The sequence below is a fragment of the Oncorhynchus gorbuscha genome, linkage group LG17 (genome assembly GCF_021184085.1).
Source record: "Oncorhynchus gorbuscha isolate QuinsamMale2020 ecotype Even-year linkage group LG17, OgorEven_v1.0, whole genome shotgun sequence".
NCBI classification, from domain to species: Eukaryota; Metazoa; Chordata; class Actinopteri; order Salmoniformes; family Salmonidae; genus Oncorhynchus; species Oncorhynchus gorbuscha.
The window spans coordinates 27,008,060-27,023,606 of NC_060189.1; the positions used below are offsets into that span (position 1 = coordinate 27,008,060).

At 46.6% G+C, this 15,547-nt stretch overlaps 1 pseudogene; it reads left to right on the plus strand.

Moving 5' to 3' along the window:
• The window catches only part of LOC124001391, a 62,022-nt pseudogene that overhangs the window by 45,426 nt on the left and 1,049 nt on the right, over window positions 1-15,547 (plus strand).

Genomic DNA, 15,547 nt, shown 5'->3' on the forward strand with positions numbered 1-15,547 from the left:
TTATTATCACAGAATATAGTGTTATGTTAGATAACCCAATACCACTGAAAAAGTTTTGATCTGTTTTCACACTGGGTTGTGTGTTGGTTGTTTTTAGACCCGGCTTCGGTCATTCTATTTGATTGTCTATGTTTGCCCGGCCAGCAGCATGCGCGAGAGCAGCAGTCTGATGCCGCAGGACACGTTACCAGTTCAGTTGGTTTTCATCAGCTCCACTCTCACTGTAATGCACTCTCTCTCTGTCTCTCTGTCTCTCTCTCGCTCTGTCTCTCGCTCTCTTTCTCATCTGTCTCCCCCCGAGTCTGTTTTTGTTTAGACATGATCTCTGTTCCTTTAATTCTCTGTTTGTTTCATTGTCATCCAGACTGTCATTACTTTCCTTCCAGTCTAAATGCTTTAAAACCAGACTACGAGTCAGTAGAGAACAAGGCCACCCGGCTGTGTGGAAAATCCCTTTATGGCGGCTAATGGCACCGGCCCAGATCGAACAGTGCTGCAAACGTCCTGAAGAAGGATCACATTTCTCGCTCAATGACCACGGTCAAGGGCGTGAGAAACTGAAGTCAGTCTTTCGACTGCGAGGCAAGGCAGACATATGAAACCTCTTTCAACCTTTATGGATTGGAAGAGAATATGTAGAAATCAGATCTATTTAGCTGCCTGCTCAGGTCAAGCTTTTCACTTGATTGGAAGAGAAATTGCAGGTGATGCTAACTGGTTGGCATAGCATATTTTCTCAGTAGAGGATAGCTACAGATTAATGTGGGTCGTTTGCATGCCTGCGAGTTTACCAAATGGCAGTGATGTGGTTTAGGTCATTTGGTTGGCCACCCACTGTGCCACGCTGGTGTTTCTGGATGAATTCACTTGATTGGTAAATGATTGGAGAGACACACACAGACCGGTGTACTTTATTAGGATCCCCATTAGCCATTGCCCATGCAGCAGCTACTCTTCCTGGGGTCCACATAAAATGTAGAAATGCATGACAAAGTACAAACAATTTCATTTCAAGAATGTAATTCACTTTTTTAAATCAATAAAAATAAATTGGAAAGACACCAAGAGACGACAAAATACTATTTCCACATGATTCATATATACAATCTTATATCCATTTAAATGAGATATTTAGAAAGAGGAGAGGCACTGTGATTCATGTTATGTTTTCAACTTTAGTGGCAGAGCATTCCACAATGGCGTAGGTCTTTACATCATCTGAGCAACGCATTAAATCTGGCTTTGGTTTGGGTAAGGTGAAGAAACCCATAGTGGCATGTGTGGTGGGGTATGTATGTATGCATGTCTGTTTTTTAAAGTGTAAGCAAATAGATTGTACAAGTGGTTAGGCATTTTAACACACACATGTTTCTTAAGAAGAGAAGAAGTCCATTTCTGCTCAAACCAGAGACTTTCATGCATGTTGTTAGTTCCATGTGTGCAGTTAAGGGCAAGGCGTGCTGCTTTGTTTTGAACCAGCTGCAACTTTGCTAGGTCTTTCTTTGATGCACCTGACTATGTTACCGGACAGGAATCAAGATGCAACAAGATCAGAGCCTGAACAACGAGTACAGTTTGTCTTCGTGTCAAATATGCACCTTTTATATTTTATAGCTTTTGCCGCCCTCCTGTAAAGTTAATCTACGTCATCAATCACCGTGTCCTTGTTGGTGGTCTTTATTCTGTATTATAATGACCTACCTTGTCCTCCACAGGATGGATTCTGGGTATTTATTTTAGTAACTTTGACTATGACGTGTTCATATGCTATCTGGGGGTCCCAGTTTTTGACTGTAATGTGTCCTCTTTCCTGTGCTGCAGGGTCAGACAGTGTCCTGTATAGAGGAGGTTCTGTACTGCTACCAGACCATCAATAGCCACACTTACAGAACCCCCGTGCCTGAGCTAAAGCTGCTGGGACGTCTTGGGTAAGAACACTCTTATTGGGTAAGAATGTAGAAGAGTAGGGAGGTAGGCAATAAATAGGCCCTAGAGGTGAAAATAATTATAATTTAGCATTAACACTGGAGTGATAGATATGCAGGTGATGATGTACAAGTAGAGATACTGGGGTGCAAGAGGATAAGGAATAATATGGGAATGAGGTAGTTGGGTGTGCTATTTACAGATTGGCTGTGTTCAGGTACAGAGCTGCTCTGATAGCTGATGCTTAAAGTTAGAGAGGGAGATATAAGACTCCAGCTTCAGAGATTTATGCAATTCGTTCCAGTCATTGGCAGCAGAGACCTGGACCTTTGGGGGTGACCAGTGCTATATACCTGCTGGAGCGCATGCTATGGGTGGGTGTTGCTATGGTGACCAGTGAGCTGAGAAAAGGCGGGGTTTTACCTAGCAAAGACTTATAGATGACCTGGAGCCAGTGGGTTTGATGACGGATATGTAGTGTGGGCCAGCCAATGAGAGCATACAGGTCGCAGTGGTGGGTAGTATATGAGGCTTTGGTGATAAAACGGATGGCACTGTGAAAGACTACATCCACTGTGGTAGACTACATCCAGAGAGAAGGATCTAGAGATGCTCAGTGATATGATGCGTCCATAGGCACAGCACAGTAGTGTACATCATAAAATTAAAATGATTGTACAGACAGTCTGGGTGGCACAGTATACTTGTTGGGGAGAGGGGGGGGTGTGAGAGGGGAACATAGGGTACAGGCTCGCCTGGAAGTCTGGGTCTTTTCTCTGGAGTCCCCCTTGATTAGCTGTGAGAGGAGCGGTGGGGGGAAGGTTTTGTTCTAAGGGGCAAACAGCCAGCGTTCCCCTGTACCCAGCCCCGCCTTGCCTGGACCTCATTGTCCTTCAGCACACACAGGAAGTGCCTTCCCCAAAACCGGGCCCCTGGGCCAATCGCTCCTCAATGCCATCGGCCCACAACACAGCCCATCCATCAGACCGCACCCAGCCCAACCGTCTGTCTGCATGGAGACAGGCTGGCACTAAGGCCTTCCCACCGGCCAGGAGATCTCCAATTGGCTTAGAGGGGCATATGCAGACAAATAAGGGTGTTCTCATTGGTGAACAGAGATGAGCCGTTGTCATTTCCACCTCATAGTAACTGTCATTCAGCAGATATTTTATTTTCTGTGGCTTCCAGTTGATCATATTGCAATTTGCAAGGAAGATTTTCGAACCCTTGTGAGGGATAATGAGTTTCCATTGAGTTTAGTTTTTTAAATATGTAATAAAAAATGCCCTTTTGATTTCCATAATGAACTCCTGAACCACCTAATTGAAGTGAAGCCTTCCTTCTTAATGGATGCAGGAGAGTTTAGTAGAATAACTGGTTCTACTTTTACATTATGTATGCAGTGTAATGCTGAGGTTTTGGTTCTTTTGGCTAGGCTGATCAATATGCAGATGAAACACATCTCAAAATGTTTTGCCGCATGCTGGAGCTGACTGATGAGAGGGGGACAGAAGGGGGAAGAGGAGGGGGGACACAGGGGGTCTGGTGTCAGCAGTTCAGGGGTCCTGCAGGACTAGGGCTGGAGGGGAAGGGCTCTGCCACCTGAGATAAATTAGTCTCCTCAATGATGAACACTAGTCCCTCTGGAGCAGGCAGCGACCGACTACTGTAGCCCAGTCTGACAAATAAACAACAACTCCCATGATGCAGTATGCTCTGTTAGCAGAAGCTGGAGTTCTGCTGACACTTCTGCATTGTTGGCAGTTTTGTCATTCAGCTAAGTTCAGAGTTTATACACACACACACACACACACACACACACACACACACACACACACACACACACACACACACACACACACACACACACACACACACACACACACACACACACACACACACACACACACACACACACACACACACACACACACACACACACACACACACACACACACACACACACACACACACACACACACACACACACACACACACAAAAATGTGCACAGGTCATACACATTCACATGTCCCACTCTGCATTTTTGGCCACAACAGAAATGCTGTGATGTGGTGAGAGTTGAACGGCATGTGGAGAATAGAGGGAGGTTATGGAGAGGGTGGAGAGGTTGAAAGGGAGTTCTCCAGTGCAGGGTTGGGCCAGAATCTGTCTTCTGACCTATGGTGTGTGTGTGAGAGTGAGTGAAGGGGTTATGGTTAGGGAAGGAGGGGCTGTCGGAGGGGCTAGAGTCTTATTTTAAAAAGGGCTGTTCGTCTTGGTCAGGGCCCATGGTGACAGCAGCACCACTGGTGATTTGTCTTGGACAGGGGAGTCTGGAGGGACGGGAGAGTTGAGCGCATAGCCGCACACACCCCCCTGTGGCCCTGGGGCCTCTGGGGCCCGGCTCTGCACAGGATGCGAGCGGAGCCTTGCTTTTTATGCTAGGGCCTCCCTCCCTCCCCCCACTCACTCTGTGTGTGTGTTTCCCTCTCTCTCCGTCTCTTTCGCCTTGTCCCTTTGCCCCCCAAAAAACCGCAGGAGCGCTGTGAGGCTGCCAGGAAAAAGAAGGGCCACGCCTCTCTCTCTCGCTGTCTTTCCCTCTCTCTGCTGTACCTGAATAAATATGGGCTGTGCTCTTATTAAAGACAGCTGCTTCAATACTGGGGGAAAGAGAAAAGGCTGCATGTTCAGGCAATGGGGACCTTTGAAAGTGTCCATTCAGCTTACACCCCCCCTCCCCCCCACACACGTACAATCTCAGAAACACACTTCCCCTGGTGTGTGTGTGTGTGTGTGTGTGTGTGTGTGTGTGTGTGTGTGTGTGTGTGTGTGTGTGTGTGTGTGTGTGTGTGTGTGTGTGTGTGTGTGTGTGTGTGTGTGTGTGTGTGTGTGTGTGTGTGTGCGAGAAACCACAGAATGGAGGAGGCCCTCTATAGTGTGAAGACATTTTATGAAAAGGAAGTGTCACTCATTCTGTCTCATTGATTGGCACATACACATGTCAATGCATTAACATGATATGCTCTGAAAATACCTGTTGCTGTGCCTTACCTTAACATAATAGAATGTGAATTCTCATAGGCCAGAGGATGAGGCCTTTTCCTCAGCTGTCAACTTGACCCCTGAAGGTGAAGTTTGACCAGGTAGTTTACTGTAGTCCTGAGTAGTGGTCGACAGATTATGATTTTTCAACGCCGATACGGATTATTGTCATTATTTGTAATAATGACAATTACAACAATACTGAATGAACACTTATTTTAACTTAATATAATGCATCAATAAAAATCAATTTAGCCTCAAAAAATTTTTTTTTTGTATTTCATATACCTTTGACTATTGGATATTCTTAGGCACTTTAGTATTGCCAGTGTAACAGTATAGCTTCTGTCCCTCTCCTCGCCCCTACCTGGGCTCGAACCAGGAAGACATCGACAACAGCCACCCTCGAAGCATCGTTACCAATCTCTCCACAAAATCCGCGGCCCTTGCTGAGCAAGGGGAACAACTACTCCAAGTCTCAGAGCGAGAGACGTTTGAAACGCTATTATAATAATAATAATAATAATATATGCCATTTAGCAGACGCTTTTTTGAAAAGCGTCTTACAGTCATGTGCGCATATTAGCGCGCACCCCGTTAACTAGCTATCCATTTCACATTGGAGTTGATAGGCTTGAAGTCATAAACAGCTCAATGCTTGAAGCACCGCGAAGAGCTGCTGGCAAAACGCACGAAAGTGCTGTTTGAATGAATGCTGACGAGCCTGCTGCTGCCTGCCACCGCTCAGTCAGACTGCTCTATCAAATCAATGAATGAATGCAAGAGAAGTGACACAATTACACCTGGTTGATATTGCCTGCTAACCTGGATTTATTTTAGCTAAATATGCAGGTTAAAAAAATATACTTCTGTGTATTGATTTTAAGAAAGGCATTGGTGTTTATGGTTAGGTACAGTCGTACAATGATTGTGCATTTTTTCGCAAATGCGCTTTTGTTAAATCATCCCCCGTTTGGTGAAGTTGGCTTTCTTTGTTCGGAAGAAATAACCTTCACACAGTTCGCAATGAGCCAGGCGGACCAAACTGCTGCATATACCCTGACTCTGTTGGAAGAGAAGTGACACAATTTAGCTAGTTAAAAGAAATTCATGTTAGCAGGCAATATTAATTAAATATGCAGGTTTAAAAATATATACAGTGGGGCAAAAAAGTATTTAGTCAGCCACCAATTGTGCAGGTTCTCCCAATTAAAAACACGAGAGAGGCCTGTAATTTTCATCATAGGTACACTTCAACTATGACAGACAAAATGTGAATAAAAGTCCAGAAAATCACATTGTAGGATTTTTTAAATGAATTTATTTGCAAATTATGGTGGAAAATAAGTATTTGGTCAATAAAAAAAAGTTTATTTCAATACTTTGTTATATACCCTTTGTTGGTAATGACAGAGGGGGAAAAAATGTCCAAAACGGTGTCCAAAAATACCGATTTCCGTTTGAATATGAAAACTTGAAGTCGGCCCTAATTAATCTGCCATTCCGGTTAATCGGTCGACCACTAGTCCTGAGTGTGACCTGTCCATGTGTGTTCAGGACAGGTGTGGCTGGGTCAATACTGTCCCCTTCTGGAACCCTACCTCACCTCAGGCCTGGTTCACTCCTCATGACATGGCTGGGACCTGCATCTTGAAACTTTACCCACTTGATTCCACACAACAGCCACAAACTGCAGAGGGACACTATTTTAGTATCTGTGCTTCTGCTGCCTGCAGATAAAAGATCCTGAATGATGGTATATGAACATGTGTTACTGTTTTGGAAGTTATGTCCATTTTGTGTGTTAGGGAAGGTTTGTTTTGGTCTTGAGTGTGTGTATCTTTGAGAAATGGAAAGAGGGAGCTTGTTTATGTGTCCTTGTCTTTGATGTCAGAACCTTTTTTCTCTGTGCGGCTGCGTGTGTGTGAGCATGCGCACATGCGGTTGTGAGTCTTTGAGGAATAGATGGAGTACATTTTGTGTGCTTACACATGTCTAGTGTGTGTGTGTGTGTGTGTGTGTGTGTGTGTGTGTGTGTGTGTGTGTGTGTGTGTGTGTGTGTGTGTGTGTGTGTGTGTTTTCTGGTGCACTTCCTAAGCTCTGACTGTGTAGGCGATGAAAGACCCAAGCTCTCTCCGCTCCAGAGACAAGGGAGGGGGGAGTCAATCTTGGACAAGGACTAATCCTGTGTGAGGAAAGAGGGAGAAGGAGACATTGGCAGCGCCATACTCAAAACTTCGACTAAAACCTCAAGTGCTGACAATGAAAGCTAGAAAGAGCAGTTGTTTGTATTGGCGCAGGTCACCCTGAAATTAGTCCATCACTGTGACAGCGGTTGCTCAACGTGCTACGCTAAATGCCAATGTGGATAATATTTTGAAGTCTTACCCCCTCATCCTCTTCTCCTCCCCTCCCCTCCCTGCTCTCCTTAATTGTTGGAAAAAGTGAGGTTTCTGTCGGGGGTGGTTGGTTGTTGGTTATGAGGCGGTCGTCTCTCGTCGCTTGCTCGGAGTGAAGGGGAGCAACTGAGCGATGGGAGGGTGGGTGGGGTGTTTAGTCTGGAGCTCCTCTCCAGGGGACCCTGAGCTACAGACCAGGAAGTAGTGCTCCTCAGACATGCAGGCTCGTCAGACTCACTGGAGTCTGGCTGAAGGGTTCAAGCTCTCTCTGAGGGAGGGAGGGATGGATGGAGGGGATTGATTGGGACATATAGAGAGAAAGGAGCTTTGTTGTCAAGCTACCACAGTGGCGTTCGTAGTCTTTCCCTGGTCATAGAGAGCTTTTCTGCTTCATAATACACACACACTGTGTGTTGAAAGTATACTGACTTGAGGCCTGGTTTTGTGTGTGTGTGAGAGAGGCAGTGTTGGCTGAGGAGCTGTGACAATCATAACTTTCTGGCAGGCGTCCCTCCTAGATCTCAGTCCCAGGCTGGCCTGACTCCAGGTCTGACTCCATCTCTCTCTCCCGGCTCTGGCCCTGCTCTGCAGGATGTAGGAGTTCCAAGGTCAACTAAACCTGGCTCACTACCCACTATGACCTCTCACCTTTGGCTTCCCAACCTCTCCCCTACATTAAACAAGGTTTAAGTCATGTCCAACTCACTCCCTCCCTCTCCTTTCTTCCCTCTAGTAGTAGGAGACAGTAAATCTCAGTCACTGTGGCTCCTGTGCGTCTCCCACTCTCTGTGTGTGGAGAGCAGCAGGCGTGTGCTGGGCTGATGAGGACCACTCCAGATGGACTGTTTGCTCTTTCTACACAAAATGGCCTAAAATGGTTTTCCCATACGATCCCAGCTGGCATCAAGTCAATTTGATGGTCCTGGGAGGGCAGGGGGACGGAGGGGTAGAGGTCTTCTCAGGGACCTGGAGGGCTGTCCTGGGACAGAGGGAGCCGAGTGATGGAAACCTCACAGTGAAGGCCTCTCAAATAATGTGTGCTCGCACACACTATGTAGCTTTGATGGTTGAGTTATGGGGCTGGATGAAGGTAAGAAAGGTGCTGTATAGTATGACCTCAGATGAACCCAAGCCTTTGATCTGGTTTTACTACAATTACATAATTTGTCTAAACTTTTTTCTAGATTTGAGGCGATTTTGAAATGTCCAACATAACAGTAATTAATCATAGAGATGTATGCTATAAGATCATTGTGTGTAACAAATATTTCTGTTTCTCAAAAGCTCAGGTTGCCAGATTCGGGCAGTGGCCTAGTTGTGTAGCAGCTAGCTGGATGAAGTCTACCATCGCAAGGTACTGCCTCTCTGCATGCTCTATCCACACCCTCTCAGAGCGGAGAGCATGAACGACAGCTGTAGCTCACAGATTTGACATTTGCATAGTTCCTGCAGCATCTTTTGGCTACGTGAGAATGTGGGAGAGAGATCTTTAAAGCAGGGTTATACCCACAGGATGAACTGTGTTTTCCCCAGCATCACTCTCAGCACATGATCAGCTCTCATCTCTGATGTTATAGTATAGCTACTAGTATAGTATAGCTACTCTTGCATGGCCAGACACTGTACTACTCTTGTGGGGAAGCCAGGACATAGGGGGTAGTGTATGGGTGGTTCTTCTTCCGTTACAGGGATAGCTGGGCTAATACCAGGGGGATGTGTGAATGTTGTATAGTACAGTATCCAGTCCTTATCCTGACCTGCAGTCATAATGTTCTCTGTTGTAGGAAACGGGAGCAGAACGGTATAGCTCTGTATGAACTGGATCTGTTGTCTCTTAATGCGATCTGTGCAAATATTGATTGGTTCTTGAGTGTGAGTCATTAGGCCAGTGGATTGGAGGAGGAGACGTCTCTTACAGTAGAAAGCTCTTTAGCTTCATGGGTTTGTCTGAACATAAAAACAGCAGATAGAGATGGTTCCTCATGGCCGCGCCAGTCTTTCACTGGGTTCTGAAAGAGACGGCTGTTTTAGTTTTTCTTATGAGGGCCCCTTGCCAGCCCCTTCCCCAGGCGGGTGGGTGGTGTTCCCACACAGGCACACGAACAGATCAGCCAAGCCTCAGTGAAGGAGAAATCACCAGGGCAGGCCAGGGATAACCAGGGGTGGGTATTTGCCTGCCTACTCCCCCCTTTGTTTATTTGTAGCGCTGGCTGGAGGCTATAGCGTCAACTCCCAAAAGAGAGAGCGAGTGGCGATATCTCCTAACTATTTATACATTAACCCAATATGTGCAGAGGTGTGTAAGGCAGGACTGGGACTGTCAGTCAGTCAGGGGTGTAGGCAGGACTGGGACTGTCAGTCAGTCAGGGGTGTAGGCTTTGATGTCAACCGAATGGGGCAACTCTCACCCTAGCTATATACACACACACACCATATTGGCACAGTAGAGTCCTGTGTCCCCCCTTCCCCCCAGGGCCCAGGGCTCTGTGATGTGCAGTGGGATTAGCTGGCTCATTTTCCCCTCTTAAGAGCTAGGGAAAGAAAACAAACTCCCGTCATATGGGGCTGTGCTGTGGGGACTTGTAGTAGGTACCTCTCTAGTATGATGGATGAATCCACCCCCCCTTTCTGTCTCTTTGTGTTTTTCTTTCTCTCTCCCTCCCTCTTTCACTAATTGAAATGCTCTTGCTTCTCCCTATAGCTCGAGGTGCTGTGTAAACTGATACCAGTGTTTTGGAACCCACCTGGGAAAAGGCTTTTCTTCCACAGTATACCGGTGTTCTATTTACAATATGCTACATATGACAATCAATACTCCCGTGTGTGTGTTTGTGGGTCTGTCTGGCGCTAACAGCCATTCTGTGAAGAGCATATGCCCTTCCATTGTTTACGGACCCATTTGGTTAACGAGGACACTGCAAATTTCCCCCCGCCTCCAGCCCACAGTATTCTCCCTCCTCTCCAGGGGATAGATAGATGGATACTCAGTACCTGCCAGGCATCTCACTGCGTTGAAATGTGGGTTCCTGTATCAAGTGGCCAGTTTGGTGGGTTTCCATGCCATTGATGTCCTGTCAGGCAGCCTCTACCGCCCCCATCAGGCCAGACAGGTGAAGTACAGGTCTGTGACACAGTCCTGGATGAGCAGTGGCAGTTGACGCTTTGTGAGGAAACTCAGGATTTAGGCATCAGCGTAAGCCTCTGTTCTTTATAATGCCTTCATATCAGATACACAACTACCTGCGTCATTCATACCCCTTTGCTGTGTTTTCATATAAACTGTCCTTACAAGTTGTGATTGCTAGTTGTCAATCACTGCAAAATGAGTGAGTTTCTATAAGGGTTAATGTTAAGTGTCTTACAATGATTGTGTTAACACCCTAAAAGTGGTCCCCTCTTAACTAAGTGTTAGTGATACTCCGTATGGCTCTCTGAGAGACACAGACACACCCTCTCTGTCAGTGGGGTTGACCCGCTAGTGATAAGATATATGATCATGGAAAAGGAGTCGATGGCCTAGTAGTGACTGAGTGTGTGTAGACTTGTCACTCAGACTGAGTGTCCTGTGTACAACGGGGGGTTTTGGGCCGTGTCGTATCATCCTAATGGTCGTGGAGGATAGAATCTCACACTACCGTGTCCTGGAGGAAACTCCATCCCAGGGAAACGAGACTGGCCTCTGGCCCCCGATGATGAAAGGCTGCTGTTGACAGATATAGTATACCTGTGAGAGCGTTCTATGTTTGGCTCCACTGCAGGGGTTTTGTTCCTGGCCCGGCTGGATGTGTTCCAGGGTTTTTAGCTTGCATACCTTTTAGGAAATTCTGCTGTTTTTGTTTTTGCAGAGGAAGTGTATTGTTATTACGGTTTTGGGAAAGATACGCAGGTCACTGTACCCTGTAACGCATGTACACACACACACACACACAGAGTCTCTGGCTCGGTCCTGCACAGCGCTGTTCTTAGGGCAGCAGGGGATGGGGAGGGGTAGTAGAGTTGTGAGTGTGTGTAACTGGAGCTTGCTAAGGAATGCAGGGGGTGTTTTTGGAGAAGCGGGGCGGGGTGAGGAGGGTGATTAGGGGGTGACAGCTGAGTGCTGACCCCTCTATAATGACAAATCATCCGACAGGTGTGTGGCTCTGCACCACCACCCCCTTATTCCCAGACCAGGATTCCCAAACTCTGCTGGATCGGAGCGCTAAAGGAAGACTTCCGGACATGAGGCCTGCTGTCCAAGAGGCTCATGACTGGCCTTTCAGAAGTATGAAACAGGCCTCTGTGGAGAGATCCAGCCAGGGCCTCCCAACCACTGACCTTAACTCTCAGCCCTAATATCTTACAGTAGCTCGGCCATCTTCAACCAGGAGGCCATAGAGTCTCCGATAGGTGAAAATTGATTGATTGGGTTTCGCCATTGTTTTTCGCACCATACACAGAGTAGAATTCTCCAAGTTTTGTTCCATAGCGCGCTAGTGACGAGTTAGGATGCTCAGCCTCTGACATAAGTCATGTGAAGTAACGCATCTCTTTGATCCTTTGTACAGCAAAAAAACTACTGCAGTCCCAGGATCAGAGAGTGTGGTCTAGGAGCAGACAGGTGCTGAGCTGCAGCCTGGTCTGGGGTCAGTGACCAGACCTTTGTGAAAGTAAAGTGCAGAGGGAGGGAGACATGCTGTAACAGCAGCTGGCCATCGCTACTAGACGCCATGCTTCAGTGATTCACGGCTTTTCTGATAGGAAAGAGTTTCTATTATGCACTCTCTCACTCAATGCAGATCATTTATACTGATACCCTATTGTGTACAAGAGCACAACCCACTCAGACCTGCTTAAGGTATACAGAGATGTTTTAATATGGGAATGCAACCCGTCAAACCCCATAGTTTCAATCAATGTGTAAGAGTGGTCCACATTTAATGCTTTGTCATGTCTGTATGTGGTTTGTGAGGGCACCACTAAGTGATGGTCATGATCTATAGGCAGGCGTGGCAGCATTATATCTGAGCTCTTCTTTCCATCATGGCTGGGTTTCCCCACAGCCAACACATGGAGTCTAGACAGGAGCCCTGATCCAGCCAGCCTGCCAGTCCTTCACATAATATAGCTGCTCCAATCTAGGCTGTTTTCACTCTCAGTCCTGCAGCTATTTTACTGAAGAAGTCTAACACCTTTCCTGCCTTCCACACACACAAACCTGTCTTGTTCATGTGTGACAATAAAACTTGAAACTGAACACAAAGAGAAGTTACACTCAGCTGGAATCCACGCGGAATCTTCCGGAACATTTTAGCATGGGCCGCCGGCGTGTAATTTTCCAGGCAAAGGGAGCAGGGAATACTTTTGGGGTCCAGGCGGGAAATCCAATACTATTATTAGCTTTAGCAGGAGAAATTGCCCAGGTATTCACCGTTCCAAACCAGAGAGGAAATGTGCTGTTAGCTCCAGCAGTTTGGAGTCATTTGGCTCTCAGAAAGGGGTGGATGGCAGCATGAATACTGAGAAACAGGGGTTCTAGAATAATATTTTGATTACTCCATCAGTGAGAATATTGTTCATTGTGGTAATTCACTCATCCAAGACACTCGTGTTTTTAGATTTAACACTAGGTTTCTTACAGTTTGCCGTTGCCACGCCTCATCTGATTTAGTTTATTCAAAAGTGTAGGACAATGTAGTATAACAAAGAGCTTGGCAGACTATAGGATCCATGGGGCATGTGTGTCCTCATGGGTTTTTGTATGAACTAAAGAACCAACTAAAATCACCCATGCTCACATGTCATTCAGTCATCTCTATCGTCTGCATTAGTCTATTCCCGCCCCCCTAAGCGACATAATGGACCATTCCAAAGTGACCCATATTTACCCAATAACAGGAGGCTTTGAAAAGGCCCAGATCGAGTTGCAGTTAATGCTCCAGTGGGGCCCGGAGAGTGAAAGATGTTACCGGCCGAAACGGCTTGGGTTTCAGAGGCCTGTGAACAAAAGGCAGCCAGTCCTCTGGGAGAAAAAGAACGAGGGGTAAGGGAGGGAAGGAGGGGGGAGAGAGGTGTAAGTCTAACTTTGTCAAAGCTGGTTCAGTGCACCGTGTATACTGTTAAGTGTCTCATTCACACAGTATGTATAGTAGTCAGTCTATCGTGGTGTGTACCAAACTTCATTGTATGTTTGCAAATGTTCTACCAGGAGTCCGTGAAATATTTGTCTGTGTATTCAGTGTCAAGTACAGTCAGTGTTATTTCCACTAAAGAGAAGGGTGATGTGATGGATTGCTGAAGTGTGTGTGTGTGCACATTCGTTGGAAGCGTCTATGCTGGTGTGTGTATAAAGTAGAGCTTTGGGACGAGATGCACTTACAGGAGCAGAGTTAATGGAGCAGTACTGAACTAACGGGTGGTGTTAGGGGGAGCAAAGTTAATGGAGCAGTACTGAACTAACGGGTGGTGTTAATGGAGCAGTACTGAACTAACGGGTGGTGTTAATGGGCAGTACTGAACTAACAGGTAGTGTTAAAGTTAATGGAGCAGTACTGAACTAACGGGTGGTGTTAGGGGGAGCAAAGTTAATGGAGCAGTACTGAACTAACGGGTGGTGTTAATGGAGCAGTACTGAACTAACGGGTGGTGTTAGGCGGAGCAGAGTTAATGGAGCAGTACTGAACTAACAGGTGGTGTTAGGGGGCGCAGAGTTAATGGAGCAGTACTGAACTAACTGGTGGTGTTAGGGGAGCAGAGTTAATGGAGCAGTAATGAACTAACGGGTGGTGTTAGGGGGAGAAGACAGACTGTTGGTTTAATGGCTGTAGACTAGAGGACTGGCTGGTGATGATACCCAAAGGTGATTTCACTCTGCATCCTCCTGCTCTCTCCATCTCTTGCTCCTTCTCCCCCCATTATTCTCTCTCCTCTCTTCTCCTCCTTCCTTAGGGGCAGACTGGTATAAAGTTACAGGGCTCTCAGCTTTCTTGGAAGGAATGACCACATGTGTAGCTTGGGGATTAGATTAGCAGGAAGAGCAGACTTAGTCAGACTGGAAATAGACCACTTTTTCACTGTTAAAAAGGCCTAGTACAATATAATCAATAGACTGCACTCATCTGCTGTGGGGAGAGGAGCAGGAAGCCATCGGAGAAGGCCTCCCTCAAGTGCGCCGTGAAGGACCGGCTACAGGGAGCTCGTGCTTAATGAAGTTATTATTAATAATCACTGCGATGCCTGTTTTGGACTTGTGTTGTCTCTCTAGTGGGTGAAGTGGTCTTTATGTACAAAACCCAATCTGCCCTCTCTTTGTATGTCTGGAACTTAACCACTGATGACTAGACTTCATTTTCTGTTAATGTAAGTGCATAGCACATTAGTAAATGCCATATAAATGACCATGTATTATATTATGCTTAGCAGTTGGTTTTTAGATATTAGTCCATTTTCCATATATTGTATATCATGGAAACTCACGAGGAAAAACAATGTTAAATACACACTGACACGCATGCAAACTGCCAAAAAGAAATGCTCCATAAACACATACTCCAACACACGTATTCCACACACACACCACCTCCTCCTCCCTCCCAGTTTCACTCTGAGCCTCCCCACAGGTGTTGGGTTACTCTGTAAAGCAGACTGAACCGGAGCACAAATCAGAGGGCTGTCTGTGCTCTCGCTTCCTATTTCACTTTGAAGTTTCTCTGGCTCTCAGGGACAGGGGGCACAAAGCCTGACTCGTGTGGGGGCTTTAGCACTTTCTGCTGGGGCTGTGAGTGTGGGAAAGGAGGGGGGTGAGTGTGTGCTGTCTCTGTTGCTTTGGACCTCAGTCGCTTGAGGACTATGTTAGCTTAGTAGCCAGAGACTGTAGAACCCACTGAGGGAGGCCAAGAGGAGGAGGGAGGAGAGTTGTTCCTCTAGTGCCCACTGAGCTAACTGACAGCCCAGGTCCTGAGTGTGTGTGTGTGTGAGGAGGAAGGATTAGAGAGGGTGGGGCTACAGTTCACCCCCCCCCCAGTGGAAGAGCACTGGTCACCATGGACTAAGGTCGAAGTCGACAGCTCGGCTGTTTTTCCATCTACAGCTCAGAGTGAAAATAAACAGTGACTTGCCATCTTCTGAAAAGCTGAAATAGGGTCCTTGGTGGGCTAGGGCTACATCTGTACACACTTAAATGAAATAAACCCAGAATGCTATA